Source organism: Phaseolus vulgaris, chromosome 4 (genome assembly GCF_000499845.2).
Source record: "Phaseolus vulgaris cultivar G19833 chromosome 4, P. vulgaris v2.0, whole genome shotgun sequence".
In the NCBI taxonomy this organism is placed as follows: Eukaryota; Viridiplantae; Streptophyta; class Magnoliopsida; order Fabales; family Fabaceae; genus Phaseolus; species Phaseolus vulgaris.
Window position 1 is genome coordinate 859,844 of NC_023756.2, and position 17,496 is coordinate 877,339.

Consider the following 17,496-nt stretch of genomic DNA (forward strand, 5'->3'; position numbering starts at 1 on the left):
AAGTTAGTTACTCTCTCTCACTCGTTACTTCATATTCAACCAAAACCAAAGAAGCTTCATCACACTCTTACACAATTACAGAAAAATTTTATGCTTAATATTTTTTTATATATTTTAATAAATTAAAATAATATTGATTAATTTAGTTTGTAAATCATAAAAAAATTATGATCAAAATTACGGATTTTTAAAAAATAAGACAAAATTATAATTAAGCCAAAATTTAACATGTTTTGAGGATTAGATGTGCTTTTAAGGTAAAAATAAATAAATCTCATATATTTTTATTTTTTTATATATACAAATTTTCGTGTTAAGTATTATTATGGAGTTGACAATAATCATCTGTCAATCACAGGAAAAAAGTAAAAACAATCCTACATTTTTATTTTAATCATTCTAAAACTTAAATACTTTGAAGGGTAAGAAACTTTAAGTTTGAATCCTAAGTTGATATAAGTTGAGTGTGGGCTTGTATGTGTGTAAAATTCTTATTGAATTAGATGGTTACTTACATAAATTTTAAACTTATGCATGTACTAATTTTAAAATTAATGATAGATAAAATTGAGATTTTTTTTAACTTTGAAATTTTGTTTAACAAATTTAAAATAATTTGGTTTAGTTTTAGTACAATATTTAGTTTTGGTTTAGTTTAAAGTAATTAGTTTAATTTTTCACTAATCGATGAGTAAACATGTTAGTGACATTTTTAAAATGGTGGTCTATCCAATATTTAACATGCTAACATATTTATACATGAAACAAGTTTTTAATAGGAAAATAGGTGAAAAAAACTTTAAAATAATGATACTAATTTTAAAAAAAGGTTAAAAAAAATAATAAATTAGGTTTAGACATTAATTTACAAAATAGGTTATAGCTATGTATGAGCTAGTGACCTATATCAAATCATGCATGTTGATGGAAGACTTTTGTTCTCATGACATGTGCCTACCAATTTTTGCTTTGATTTTTTGCATGTCTAATGTCTCATCCATCAATCATAGAAATTAATTGAAGACTTTAAAAAAATAAAAATCATTTATAATTTGTTTTAGGAGAAAATAGATGGGAAAATAAGAAAATTAACTTTGTTTGTTTGGTTAAAAAAAATGAAAAATTAATAATTAATGAGATTTGTTGTATTTGTCCCTCTTATTTATTTTTAATTGTTGCATTTTGTTCTTCTTTAATATTGAAGATTTTATATTAATTAAAAATATGATTAAATTATAACACATAAATAAGAAAGTTAATTTTATTTTATAAATTAATAAAATAAAATAACATAAGAAAATTATTAAATATCAATTTAAAGAAAAAAATCAATTATTATATTGATTAAGTTGGATATTATTTTATAAATTAAAATATTATTAATATTTAAAATAAATTTTGTTATTAATAATGTTATATCAATTGAAAATTATTTTATAAATTTTTATTAATAATAAAAATTACTTTAAATATTAATAATCTTTTAATTTATAAAATAATATTTAACTTAATTTAATTAATATAATACTAATTATCTTATAATATAATTTAAAAATTATTTAACTTTTTAATAATATTCGAGTAATTTAGAATCTATTCTAATAAAAATACTAATTATACCATGTTAATATTATCAAATTTTTTATTTTAAATTATAAATCTTGTAATAATATTTATGTATGCCACAATAAAAAGAACATCCATTTTTACCAAGTAATTAATTGAGAGACCAACTTTGTGTTTTTCTTGAAAACAATGATGAACATTAGGACCATATGTTTGGTATCTTTTCCCAACATCTTCTCCTATTCTATAGTCTCTACCTTCCTAACCCTAACCCTAATCTCTCCCCAAATCTTTCTTTTTCAAACTCAAAATCTAGCTAATTAACTTTTTCCATAAAAAAATATATAAGAAAAAAGTATATAAATATTTTCATAAATTAAAATTAACTTATATACACAAATAAAAAATGATCAATTTTTAAAAAACTTAAATATGACAATTTGGACTAATTATTTTTTGTAAATTATAAATTAATTAATTTCGTTTTTTCTTTCATTCTTTTCTCATATGATTTCAAACGATTTTTAACAAATAAATACCACATCTTAATAATTACGAAATAAAAACATTACCAAAATGTAATCTATGGTTTTTTTTACGAAAAAAAATAAAAATGACCTTTTATATTTTTTCTTCAATATGAAAGTAATGTTTTTTCTCGAACAAGGTGTGAAGAATCTAATAATCAATTATAGTGGGAAAATAATACACTCGTTTAATTTATGTGATAAAAGGTTTAATTTTTTTTACCAAGAAATTTGTAATTTTTTTAAATTGGTAATATCTATACATAATTCCAACAGTTTGATGAACATTAATTAATAGTTTTATGAATTTGAAATATTTTATATTATTATTTAATGACAAATAATAATATGTAATCATTTTTAGTAATCATTTTTCAAAAATTATATTTACGTTATTCTTTTACTAAGTGATAATAATTTTTTTATATTGATAATGTGTAAAATTCAAAACCTCAACATTAAACATTCAAATTCTCACATTATTATTTAATTTTTTTACATTTTAAAAAATAATATTATATCTATCACATGAATAATTATATAATAGGATAATATGATACATTTAATAAACCTTATTAAGATAATCTCTTGTATTATCTTAAATCAACCTATAAAAATGACTCTTAAGGTTATCTTTAATGTAGTATCTTATTATTTTTTTTATATCTCATTATGTCACATTATTTTTCACATTTTCTTACTTCAATGCAAAAGTTATATAATTTCTCTTTTTTTTGATAAATTTCACATTAATAAATTTAATTTTGATAAAAAATAAGGTAATTTAATTTGAGTAATCAATTAAATAAACTTTAGATGTGTTTTCAAAAACATTAAAATTGAAAATTGACATTTAATTTTTTTCATACTCTTAAAAGATCGAAAAGTATTCATAGTTATTTATTTCACATTTGAGAATCAAGTAAAAAATAAACTTGTTAATTCTGCAAATTTTGTGCTCTTACAAGGTTTTGAAACAAGTTTTTTCTCCTTATGCATGGTTTTTGTAGTCATTTGACTTTTTAAGCTTTTAGTGAGATTACTTTGTATACTAATTTGACTTTTCTTTTCTTTTAAATTTGAAACCAATTTAATAAAAAAGAAAAGAAAAGGAAGATTAAAATTCCTTACTATTAAAAAGCAAGATTAAAAATCCAATTACAATCTCCAGATTGTAGAGGAGAGGTAATAAAGTAGTAAAATATAATTGAAACAGTAGCATGCAAATAAGAAAAGTGGGTTCTATTTTATTCCTTCAAAGACAAGTTTAGAATCAAATAGACCCACTAAGAGGTTCAACAAAAGAGTTTGGTTCAGAAATCCACTTTCCAATCTACAATGTTCTAAGAATTAATGTTTAAAGTATTTGCATTTCAAAACTCCATTCTAAGAATTAAGGGTTGTATAGGAACTCCTCATCAGAACCCAATTTCATACTTATTTCCTCTGTATAATATCATGGTACACTGCTACACACCAAGTTTGGAAGAGCTGTGGAAGAAATAAGGTAGAAAGAAACAAAAGCATAAGCACATTGTTCCATTTAAATCATTAACTTAAAAATCAAGAAAGAATGGGTGTATCCATCATAAATACATTAGCATATAAATTTTTTATAGAGCTGCATGTTTAGATTTTTCCAATTAAAGTGCAGTTCTAAAGCTTCACAATGTTAATTGCATTCACAGCTAGCTTCATATTTAGATAAAAAAAAGTGTTAAAATAAACAAATGTGCTGCAATGGAGTTGGACTAGCTACAGCTTGAATTGAATACACTCAGAGATTTGGAACTTTTCCCAAAATCCTATCAAACTCAGTCTTCATTGAACACCATAAGACTTATTTTAATGCCTAAAAATCTTGATGAAATATCCAAGACCTGCATACACTAGCATATGAAATATCCATCATAAATACACTAGCATACAACTTTTATAGAGCTGCATGCACGCCTAATTGGTAATCGAAAAGGTGCAAAGATATTGTGGAGAATTGGAACCTGTTGAAGTGGCAGACAAATTGAAATAGGTGCACGCCTAATTTTGAACTTCTGACTCATCTTATAATGATCCAATCTTCGCCTAATTTTTGGATGTGAGCAATCTTTCCCCAGTCTTCGCCATTTGGATTCCGACAACGCTCACATTCCTGGACCAAGTTGTTTTTCTTCTAATTCCTACTTTCAGAAGCTCTCTACCATCACACAGGGACACATTTGATTGGAATTTAATTTCATCAGAAGAATTGAAATAATTTTGCACGAAAATAAGAGTAAAATAAAAGTAATTGATTGATGAAAAACGTAGTTGAGGCATCCTCCTTTAATAAATATGATCAGTTTAAGAAGTATAACATGTGCTGCTCTTTTTTGGAAAATGGCAATTATAGGGTTACCGTTAGCAACTAAGAAAATGGTAATCGAAAAGGTACAAAGATACTGTGGAGAATTCGAACCTGTTGAAGTGCACGCCTAATTTTGAACTTGCGACTCATCTTATGATCAAATATTCAGTTTTTGGATGTGAGCAATCTTTCCCCAGTCTTCGCCATCTGGATTCCGACAACGCTCCTTCAGCAATGGACAATTCAAGATTGTAAGAGAAGAGATGGATTTGGGGAGACCCTCCGCTGGTAAGCATTCAAGGCTGGGACAATCATGAAGTGTGAGAGAGGAGAGGTGGCAGATACCCTTGTAGTGCATCTTTTTAAGATTTGAACAATTATAGATATATAGAGAGATGAGAGAGCGTGGCAGCAAAACTTCATCGGGAAAACACTCCACCTCCAAATCTTGAATAAACAAGGTTTGAAGAGATGTGTTGGGATCCAAGTTGTCTCTCAAGGAGGCGATAAGTTTAAAACATGAAAGAGACATTTCTTTTATATTTAATGGCAAACCTCCATCTGGGAACAACTCCACTTCTGGACACTTAACTATAGACAGTGTGATAAGGGACGGAAACAGGATTTGCATGGGTTTGGGAAACATGAATGATTTAAATTGAGCGCAAGCATCAGTTTTGGCAGTGAGATGATTATGAGCGTACTCCTGTGAAATTCTTCTTAGGTTTTGGCAGTCCATCAGTTTAAGTTCATGGAGCTTTGGAAAGAAATGTAGTCGAAAGCTGCCTCCATCAGTATGCGATGTGTCCATACTGTTTCCGCTAATTCTGAGCTCATCACTAACAACTACTTTCGTACCTTTCAGTTTCGGACATTTAAACACATCAAGCCTTTCAAGACGTGGAAAAGAAGTAGTTTTACACTCCCATTCTTCCCATTCCTTCATATCGTAGAATGTCAGACTCTCCAAGGATGCAAACGAAGAGTTGCTCCCATAAAATTCAGCACCAATGCTCACTATTCCATCAAACCCTTCAATCTTAAGGGTCTTCAGTGATGACAAAAGTCCAAGAGGAGGCAAACATAGGCAATACTTACAGTCCTCCAAGCGTAAAAACACCAGATTTAAATTATCGAATTCCCAACTTGGGAATTCTGTACCATTGTAGTTCCAGATTGACAAATCCTCCAAGTGTTTGGAGGGTTGTAGATTCTGAAGTACTTCATTTTCTTTCCTTGCATCATCAGGCATGTGGTCCGACTTCCATTTTAAATTTAGCTCCACAAAGCGTTTATCTTTCAAATTTGCTTTTAATGCATCCAAAGGATTCCCAATATTCTGCACGTCATTGATTGATAGCCTTCCATGAAGATTGAGTCCTCCCAATCCGCCCAGTTGCTTAGTACTTAGCTCACTATTTTTATCCACCAAAAACGTACTTAGTACTTGAAGATTCTTCAATTCTCCAAAATGCATTGGCATCTTTCTCACTATTGTACATTTAAATTCCAGGCAACGCAATTTGGTAAGCTTATGCAAATTTAAGGGAAACTCCTTCAACACTGAACAAAAGTTCAACTTCAGTATTAGTAAGTTATAGAGCAAACATATCGAGTTAGGTAGCTTTTGTATCCTAGTCCACGAAAGATCTAACGATTGGAGATGTTTAAGATCACCTACAGAATCTGGGACCTCTCTAAGGTCTAAACAACCACAGAAAGATAACACACGAATAAACTTAATTTTGGAAAACAAATCATGTATCGAAATCTTGAAATGCCATCTCCCATATTTTGATATAGAAAGAAATGAACGAAGTCTTTTAGCATCAGTTAAACTCTCAAAACCATCAAAACTTTCGACGTCACGGAATTCAAATGAAAAATGACGGGTTGTTTTCGGCATACATTTTTCATTATCAAATTTCAACCTGAAACAGAAATCCGCACATACATATTTTGCCAAATCATTCAGAAGGTCATGCATGATGAAATTCCCTACGACGCTTGATTGGTTAAAAAAACACCTTGACAGTAGATCATTGAAGTACTCTTCACCAATTTCTTCTGGATGTCTAATATGTTGTGGACTCAGTAGAAAATTTTGGGTCATCCACAAAAAAATTAACTCCTCCTTCACAAACTCATAATCTTTGGGGAATAAGGCACAATAAGCAAAGCACCTTTTAAGATGAAAAGGAAGATGGCGATAGCTCAAAAATAACACAGGAATAATTTCACTGTGTTCTTTTGGTAACTCCCATATCTCACTTTCCAATATATTCTTCCAATCTGAAATGGATGACTTTGTGCTCAAAAGACATCCAATTGTTTTCAGAGCTAGAGGTAATCCCTTTCACTTCTCGACTATTCTTCTACCAACCTTCATTAACTCATCATTCAATTCAAGATCACCAACTTTTAATGCATGATTTTCAAAAACTTTCCAGCATTCATCCTCTCCTAATTGCTTTAGAAGATGCACTTCAGACCTCATGCTAGAAGCAACTTTCTCACTGCGAGTTGTGACAAGAATTCTACTTCCTGGAGCCCCGTAGCTAAGAGGAGTTCGCACAACTTCCCATTTTGCTGGTCTTTCGTTCCAAACATCATCCAAAACAAGAAGAAATCTCTTTCCTAACAATTTTTCTTTCAGTCTTTTGTGAACCATTTCTAGGTTCTCACTATCATCTGTTTTATCAGTGATTGCCTCAAGTATTGTTCTTGTCACGGTCAAAACATGAAAATGATCAGAAACACAAACCCAAGCTTTGATATCAAATTTTGCATCTTCGATCTTAGGATCACTGAACACATGCTGGGCCAGGGTGGTCTTACCCAACCCACCCATGCCCACAATGGAAAGTATTGATGGCTGGTTAGGATTGTCAGTTTCAGATGTGAGCCAATTAATGATTATATCTTTGTCAGCATCTCTGCCATAAATAACACTTTCAGCCACCAAAGAAGATGATGGCAATTTCTGTGACACTCTACTGCCTGATCTATCATTATCATCAGAATAAGTACCCCTTTTCAAACCAAGATCATCCTTTTGTTTTGCAAGAGATTCTAGTGTGTCGAGGACTTCTTTCATCTCTGATTCAATTTTCTTGTTAAATGAAGTGAAAGTAGAGTCGACGAAATTTGATACGTTGGAAGTAGAGTCGACTTGGCATCTGGTGAGTTCATACACTACAAGAAAAACGCGAATTACATACAGATTATTACATACGGATTAAACTCCGTATGTAAAATCAACATTACATACGGATTTTTACATACGGATCAAAATCCGTATGTAAAATCAACATTACATACGGATTTTTACATACGGATCAAAATCCGTATGTAAAATCAACATTACATACGGATTTTTACATACGGATTAAATTCCGTATGTAAACAGGTATTACATACGGATTTTTTCCGTATGTAATTACATACGGATTATATCCGTATGTAATTTTTGGCACATACGGATTTTTTCCGTATGTAAATATTAGCACCATAAAATAAAATTAGCAGTGAATGGGATTCGAAGTCAGGTTCCTTCAGCAATCCTTCAGCAACCAAGTAAAATTTAACCACTACACCAAGCAAATTCTTTAGTTTTATTATACTTATTATTATTAATAATACTAACAATATTAATAATATTAATAATATTAATAATATTAATAATACTAATAATATTAATAATACTAACAATATTAATAATACTAACAATATTAATAATACTAACAATATTAATAATACTAAAAATATTAATAATATTAATAATACTAACAATATTAATAATATTAATAATACTAACAATATTAATAATACTAACAATAATAACAATACTAACAATATTAATGATACTAACAATATTAACATATGAATCACATTTAATTTATCTATAATCTACTTGAATCTAAACATAATTTATTATATTATCTATTAGTATGAATCAAATTTAATATATGTCATACACATAGTCATCATATTACCTATTACATTAAAATCAACTATCATATTAATTATTATTTTACGATCATATTGACTTAATTAAGTTCATTATAGGTAGTTAGTTTTACTTGTGTGTTATAGTAAAAAATATTGTCAACAAACAATATTATCTTTTAACATAAAATGATGACTTTTACATTAACTATTAATTAAATCTCTAATACAGATTACTAGTTAGCATATCATTATAGTTTAAACTATATTAATTATTCCATAAATCTATGTAAAAAGTTGTTACTAAATAACCCTTTCTACTAATATATAAATCATAATGACAAAGTGATTAAATAATTTATAATTTAAAATATTTTAAAAATTATACATTATATCAATTTTAATCTATGTAAGTAAATATTTGAAAATAAGATTTTTTTTATCGACAAAGAATAAAAAAAATTAAACAAAACATTTTAAGGATATTTCAATCCTTATACAAGAATCTCAAATTAGAAAAGAAGTGTAAGATACAAACACCTATATAGCCATCTAACAAAAACTTCACAACTATCTATAATAACTTATATTTGAAAATAAGATATCAAATAATTTTATATTAATATATATGTATTTATAGTATTAAAATTATATGAATATTATATAATTTCTTCCTTTTTCTCTCTATCTATCTATATCCGGATAAAAGTAATATTATTTAAGTCAAATAAAACTACTATACACACACAATAAATATCTAAATGTATATTTATATCAAAATTAATATTAATAATATGAATATAATATTGATAATATGAATATAATATTAATAATATGAATATAATATTAATAATATGAATATAATATTAATAATATGAATATTAATACTAATAATATTAATAATAATATTAATAAATATTAATAAATATTAATAATAATATGAATATTAATAATAATATTAATAATAATGTTAATAATAATATTAATAATAATGTTAATAATACTATTAATAATAATGTTAATAATACTATTAATAATAATATTAATAATAATATTAATAATAATATTAATAATAATATTAATAATAATATTAATAATAATATTAATAAATATTAATAATATGAATATAATGTTAATAATAATATTAATTATAACATTAATAAATATTAATAATATGAATATAATATTAATAATAATATTAATTATAACATTAATAAATATTAATAATATGAATAATATTAATAATATAAATATAATTTATTTTATTATTATTATTAATAATAATATTAATAAATATTAATAATATGAATATAATGTTAATAATAATATTAATTATAACATTAATAAATATTAATAATATGAATAATATTAATAAATATTAATAATATAAATATAATTTATTTTATTATTATTATTAATAATAATTATATTAATATGTATAAATTATATTAATATGTATAAGTATAATAAAAATGATAATATGATCAAAGAATTTGTCTGGTCTAGTGGTCAATGCTTCTCCTGATTACTGGAAAAACTTGGGTTCGAATACTGGCTGCTGCAGTTTGCTTGTAACATTATTTGTGGCTTGGTTTCGAGTCCTATGGGCTTGGGTTCGAGTCCTAGCCAGTGCAAAATGCCTCTAGGATTAATAAAAAATATAGATAGTGATAAATAATAATTAGTAATAATGAAAAAATTAAAAAATAAATTTTTTACATTACATACGGATAAAAATCCGACAAGTTCTGCCATAGTAGGAGTGAGTTGGAAATGAAGTGAAATGGATTGAATGCAGGAATGAATGGCAAAGTGATGAGAAGAGTAGTTACAAAGGATGACTTGACTTTAAAAAGAACATGTTTTTCTTTAATGGCAACTCAACCAATATTAAATGTGAGCTGTTGGATATTCATTCAACGGTTGTGATGAATGGACGGCGGGAAGAGGAACGTACAATGCAATAATTGTTGACAACTGTAATCCATGAATGTATGTCTGATTATTAGGTGAAATATTAAATGATATCTGACTCGAAATTTTAATTGGTTGGATAATATCTGACTCCAAATAATATCTTTTATGTAACAATTATATTATATTCATGCAAATTTAGTTTATGTACTAATTCACATCCTTTCCTTATTCACTTAATTTGGTTTATCTGTCTTTCTTTGTCTCTTTATTTATCATTTTTTTAATTTGGTTCAATAGTAATTTTTATCTCTTTATTTATACTTTTATTATTTATGAAAGGTCTCAAATTAGTTTTACTTTTATTTAAAATTAGTCAGAAAAGATATTTTAATATTTTTTCATTGAATAACTTTAGAGTGGGACTTAACATTGATTTGGTATTATTGTAGTTACGTATTAAATTTGGATGATATTTTGATGTGATTTTAGAAGAATACAGTGACGTTGTTATCTTTATGAGTCATCGTGAATTGATGTACTTTGTTGGTTCTACATTTATTTCATAAGGTAACTGTAATTTTGCAATTATTTGAATAATGTTGTGGTGTTTGTTGTTCTATGTATAATAGTGTGCTTAAAATACTATGCAAACAAGACTAATAGAAGTATGACTCTTGACCACCCTCTTTTTTAGGTTTTTTTCCTTTAATTCCTTCTAATTACAGAATTTTATAGCCTCAGACCCTGCATTTATATTACATTGAAGACAGAAAACAATTATCTCTTTAAGCATCATCAACTTTAAGTCCTTTTGAATAACATGCTTTCTTGTAGTTTCAACAATGTCCTTAAAACTCGAAAGAATTTCTGAACATCAGTGTTTTTCAACTTAGAATCTCTTAACAGGATCTGCTGCAAGGAAAGAGGATATTCTTTACCATCATGTTGTAAAGTTCCAATAAATGAGTACAGATTTTCATTAGGATCCTCACATTTAACCATAGCCCTGAACTTTTGGAGAGATTTTTCATCATGAAGATGAGTTGTCACCTCCAAAGCATGCTTTAATATCAGATTAGTTTCTCCGTCAAGATTCATAGTCTCGACATAATTTTATTTTATTGTTTTGAAAGATCTCAAATTGGTTTTACTTTCATTTCAAAATTGTCACAATCTTTTGTTTCTTCTAATAATTGTTTCATTGACTAACTCTACACTGGGACTTAATACCGATTTAGTATTATTTTTTCAGTTTGGTAGTAATTAGGTATTAAATTTGGCCATATGTATTGAATTTGTTGAGCAGTGCTACATGGACGTTTCTTGTGCGAAAGTAGTTTAGAAATTTAGGAGAAGCTAGCCAATAGAACCTGCAGGAAAGCAGAAAGAAGTGCTGCTGTCATGCTAGGAATAGTACAATAAAGGGTTTGTAATAAGAAATTAGGTATTTTATGAAAGATGTGTTTACTGGAAGGAATGTTATGGAATTCATTTTTTCTTTTGGCCCTTCTAACTTCCTTTTATTCCTTCTAATATAATACATCCATTTTTCATTCTTATAATATTTTGCATATTTCACTGCCTTCACCATTTTCAGTGTCCTAATTAAAGGAAACACAATTGGTTGCAATTAATTTGATACTGATCATTTTACGTTTAACATGTGTTGCTGTTATTTGGTAAAAGCTAGCTATAGTTTAAAATATTGCAACAAACAATATTATATTTCAAAAGCTGTAGAGATATTGTAGAGGAGAATTAGCACCTATTGAGGAGTGAGAATTGGTGCATGATAAAAGTCAAATATAGGCAATGTTTACAGTCCTCCAATCGTGAGAACACAAAATATGATGATGAATTATCAAATACCCAACTGGGAATTGTGTACCACCATAGTTACTGATTGACAGAAGATCCAGGTGTTCTTGAGTCTTCTTGAAAACTAAAATATTCTCAGTTCAGTTCCACAGTTAATCGTTATGAAAGAGTGATAGTTGGATTAGTAGTGGATGGTTCAGACTTTAGATACATATTTTATGTTTGATCACAGATATATAAAACATTAACAGATTGGTTTTTCTTTGATTCATATCTTATACACATGGATTACAATCTTCTATCTTTAATTTCATCCAGTTTTCTTTCTGCATGAGGGTTAATGGCGTAATGAGTGCTAAGGGAAAAGTCCATTTTTCTTAGATTTTATATAAGTATAGAATGATTGTTAGTTTTCCTGATTTGAAAGTGGCATAATTAATTGAAACAGTAGCATGCAAATAAGAAAAGTGGGTTCTATTTTATTCCTTCAAAGACAAGTTTAGAATCAAATAGACCCACCAAGAGCTTCAACAAAACAGTTTGGTTCAGGAATGCACTTTCCAATCTACAATGTTCTAAGAATTAATGTTTAAAGTATTTGCATTTCAAAACTCAACTGTTTCAATTTGCCTCTCAGATGTTGGAGTTTGCACGGGAACTGTATAGGAACTCCTCATCAGAACCCAATTTCAAGCCCTTCCTCTGTATAATATCATGGTACACTGCTACAAACCAACTTTGGAAGAGCTGTGGAAGAAATAAGGTAGAAACAAAAGCATAAGCATAACCATTTAAGTCATTAACTTAAAATTCAAGAAAGAATGAATCCGTCATAAATACATTAGCATACAAATTTTATAGAGCTGCATGTTTAGATTTTTGCAATTAAATTGCAGAGCTAAAGCTTCACAATGTTAATTGCATTCACACCTAGCTGCATATTTAGATAAAAAAATGTGTTAAATTAAAAAAATTTAAGATAAATTAGTGTTCAGCTATATTGATTAAAGGACATTGTGCAATGGGGTTGGACTAGCTACAGCTTCAATTGAGTATGCTGAGTGAGTGAGGTAGTTGATGAATGATACACCACATGTCTCTGCCATTAATGTATATTCTAATTCCTACTTTCAGAAGCTCTACCATCACATGGAAAATGTTGGACACAGGGAGGTCTGACTAAAGAAAATTTCAAGACTCTTCGGTTTATTGTAATTAATCGCATGCCTGCTGAGCTATAGAATCTTAAACACATGCCTTTCAAATTCCAATTACAAGTTCCTTAGATACAGAATGTCCCTTATGTCCACTGCAGTTTGCATTCATCTTTCATCCACTGAAAACCCATAACTTCATTTTTTGGGATCATTTAGTTCCAGTGATATCATTTAGTTTCAAGACTCTTATTAAGTTTTAAGTTCATTTTTTTTTGTCAGAAACTGTAGTAGCATGAAATAAGAACGCAGAATACTCTGTTCCAAAACTAGTTTGCAGAAAAGTGCACTCTATTTTCTTCCTTGAAAAGCAAATTTAGAAGCAAAGACCCATGAAGAAGTTCAGCAAAACAGTTTAGCTAGAAAAATGAGTTTAGAAGTTTCTAACAGTTCAATTCAATTTTTTAGTACATAACTAGTTTGCTGAAGTAATCAATAATAGTTCAGTTCACGTTGACGAGGATAAACTGGTTTTGTTTTATGCTGCCACAAGTAAAAGTATTACAACTTCAACTTCTCTGAAAGGAAGTTTAAAAGTATTACATTTCACAACTCCCTTTGCTTCAATTTCCCTCTCTCATGTAGGAGTTACAATTTCAAACCCTTGTACTTCTTTTCTCCCTATTTCATCGTGCAATGGTACAAACAGACTTTGAAATACCTATGGAAGAAATAGGGTTGAAACACATGCATAACAGGTTACCATTACTTCTGAAGGTTTAGTAAATGCCTATTACAGAGTGAAATATTTGCAACTTAAGAAAATTGTAATTGAAAAGGTACAGAGATATTGTAGAAGAGGAAGACAAATGGGATTTTTTCCACATCTATTTCTGAACTTGTGCTTCATCTTATTACCTAATACTCAGTTTCTGAAAGTGATCAATATTTCCCCCCAGTCTTCGCCTTCTGGATTCTGACAACTCTGTTTCAGTTTAGTTCCCTGATGCAGCCACGAATAGGAAAGAGTGATAGTTGGATTAATTAGTAGTGAATGGTTCAAACTTCATGAATTCCCTGATCTAGCCACCAATAAGAAAGAGTGATAGTTGGATTAGTAGTGGATGGTTCAAACTTTAGCACATTGACTTTTATTCAACGGTTTTGATGAGTTGTACTTGTGAGTTCATAAATCCATAGTGTACAAAATCTGCATCTAAACAAGGTTGATGCCCCAAATCAATCAATAATTGTTGAATTTTCTGATATGACAAACCTATTTAATGTCTAACTGTTGAATTTTCCTAATTCTAACTTAACTTGTGGAAAAAAAATATACACATAAATATCGATCACTTTGAATATATTTTAGGTGTTTTTTGAGTATTTATAATTTTAATATATTAATTAAATAAAAATAATAATTTTCTTATAATACTGTTTCCGCTAATTGTGATCTCATCACTAACAACTATTTTTTTAATTAGTTTTCGGATTATGTAATCCAAAAGCCTTTTGTAATTACTTGCTGGATTATATAATTCAGAAGTCTTTTCTATACATGAGATTAGTTTCTGAATTATGTAATCCGAAAACTTTTTTTTTTTTTTTTTTTCAGATGCTTGATTAGCTTATGGATTACGTAATTTGGAAGTCTTTTTTCAAATGCGTAAGCTTATGGATTACATAATCCGTAAGTTTATCTCAAATTAAAAAAAGATTTATTAATTTTATAAATCTAAAGAACATTTCAGGATCCAAAAACATCTTCTGGATTATGTATGGGTGACACAAAAGGATAAAAAAGTATTTTCATATTTAATATGGGGTGGCACAAGAAGGTATAGGGTGGAGGAAGAAACAGTCCAAAAGGGGTTGAGTATTGTCCTATCAAGTGTGTTTAAAAAAAGGCTATAGCTTCTTGCATCATACGAATTGGGACCTGCATCCAATTACCGTAAGGAAAATACGAGATTACCCTCCATGGTTTTAAAATTCAAAATAGGTTTTGGCTTTCCTTCTTCTCCAGTCGTGTGCACTCTTCTGGTGGCTGTGATTTTCATTATTTGCACTTGTGTTTGGTGGTTGTCTTTGGTGGTTTTTGACACCCATTTCAATTTTTTTACTTCCAGATTTTGGATTCTACAATGTATTACCAGAATTTGAATTCTGGAATAGGATTAGGAGCATGATTTTTAACTTCTTGATTTAGGAGTCTAGAATGTATTCCTAGATTATATTTTCCAGAATCCTAAATTCGAAAGTTAAAATAAATTGATCTTACCTTTCTACAATGATGGAATGCGTCTAAAATGGATTCCAAAAACCATTCGAAAACACGGTGAATCTTCTTCATGCACTTCCATACTTTCTTGGGCCACCCTCTTAAATATTTATATTCCTAAAATATAATTTTTTAATGTTCTGGATTACATAATCCAAGAAGTGTTTTTCTAAATTCGTAATTGACTTATGGATTATGTAATTTGAAAGTCTTTGTGATTAGCTTCCGTATTATATAATCCATAAGTCTTTTCTATACATGAGATTAACTTTTGAATTATATAATCCGGAAGTATTTTTTTTCAGATGTGTTATTAACTTTCAATTTACATTAATTTGAGAGTCTTTTTTAGATATGTGATTAACTTTCGGATTATATAATTCAGAAGTCTTTTTTTTTTTCAAATGCGTGATTAGCTTTTGGATTATATAATTTATAGGTTTATTTCAAATAAAAAAAAAACTTAAGAATTTTATAAATATAAAGAAAAAGAATAAAATAGTATTTTCATATTTAGTATGGAGGTAGAAAGTATTGAAGTTGAGGAAGAAGCAGTCTTATTCATCACACACAAGTGCTAATAACCAACCAAATATAGTGGTCCACAAAACTCAAGACGAAAGAACAAATGAGAACCTCTAGCAGTGCACTCCAATGGAACTACAATGGAGGAGAAGGAAAACCAAAATCTATTTTTAATTTTAAAACCCTAGAGGGTAATTTCGTCTTACCCAGCCTATTCCATTACAAATTAATGGGTTAACTTCATTTTTTAAAAATGGTAACGTTTTAGTTTAGTTTTTTTCTTTCTCTTATTATTTTCTAATATGAAAACTAAAATCAATATGCATATAATGACTATAATATATATGTATATGTATAATAATAATAATATCAATAAATGGTAATTCTAAATATCATATAAAAAACACTAAATAATAATTAGAAATAACATTCAAATAAAATCTAAATAATTATCTCAAAAGTCAATCCAACATATTCCTTTTGAAACATAAAATCTAAATAGGAAAATACAATCCAAAATCATAAAAATATATTACTATCCAATATCAATAATTCACGTCTCTAGCCTTTACATAATATTAGGGTTAGAGTCTTGAATGCAATAATAAAGATTATATTATTTTTTTTTATCCCCATATACAGTAAGAATTTTTTAATTATAAAAGATTAAGTAATAAATAATTAAACTAATGGTACCTGTTCTATATTATGTAACTAATTTTGAGTTAAAATAAATGTCTCGATATTTTTTTGAAGGATGGAACAACGATATTTGGTTAACACACGCTTACTATTATATGTGGTGGTTGGATAACAATCTGGACATGTAGAAATTAACGAAAGGTAAATTGTAAATATGAAAATAAAATTATATTCTGAAAAAATATATTAACGTAGGACACTAACTATATATATACATACATTAAAATATCAAATATAAATTATATTATATATATATTGTAAAAGCTTTCATGTTAGACATTATTATGCAACTTGACATCTCAGGTAGGTTGACATTATAAAAACAGATTCACAAAACTGTACTCAAATAAAAGTAATCAACCAAATTTAGCAATAAAAGGACTACAAGGAATTGATGACATTGTAGGAAAAACATGACTAGACAAAACAAATATGGATTCTAAAATCATAATGACTCAAACACAATGAATTTCACCAATTAAAAATAGCAAGAAAGACTCAAAATAAAGCAAAAAGCAGAATTACTAACACAAAAACAGAATCAAAGTATCCAACAACTCAAAAAAAAAATTCAGCACAACCATAACTCTAGATACCACATGATATGAGCTGGATTGACACTAAACAAGATACACAACATATAAGGAGGCTTAAGGTCATCTCAATGGAGGATAATGCCATCCAAAAGAGAAGCCAAACTCATTCAAACAA

At 27.9% G+C, this 17,496-nt stretch overlaps 2 protein-coding genes and 1 pseudogene across 4 annotated transcripts in view; all 3 read right to left on the reverse strand.

Moving 5' to 3' along the window:
- Positions 1–17,496, reverse strand: part of LOC137836692 (putative disease resistance RPP13-like protein 1) — a 78,395-nt gene that overhangs the window by 22,137 nt on the left and 38,762 nt on the right. The gene's annotated exons all lie outside the window — the stretch shown is intronic.
- The window catches only part of LOC137836701 (uncharacterized), a 37,407-nt gene that overhangs the window by 12,564 nt on the left and 7,347 nt on the right, over positions 1–17,496 (reverse strand). The gene's annotated exons all lie outside the window — the stretch shown is intronic.
- LOC137836699 (putative disease resistance RPP13-like protein 1) lies at positions 3,996–7,624 on the reverse strand (annotated as a pseudogene).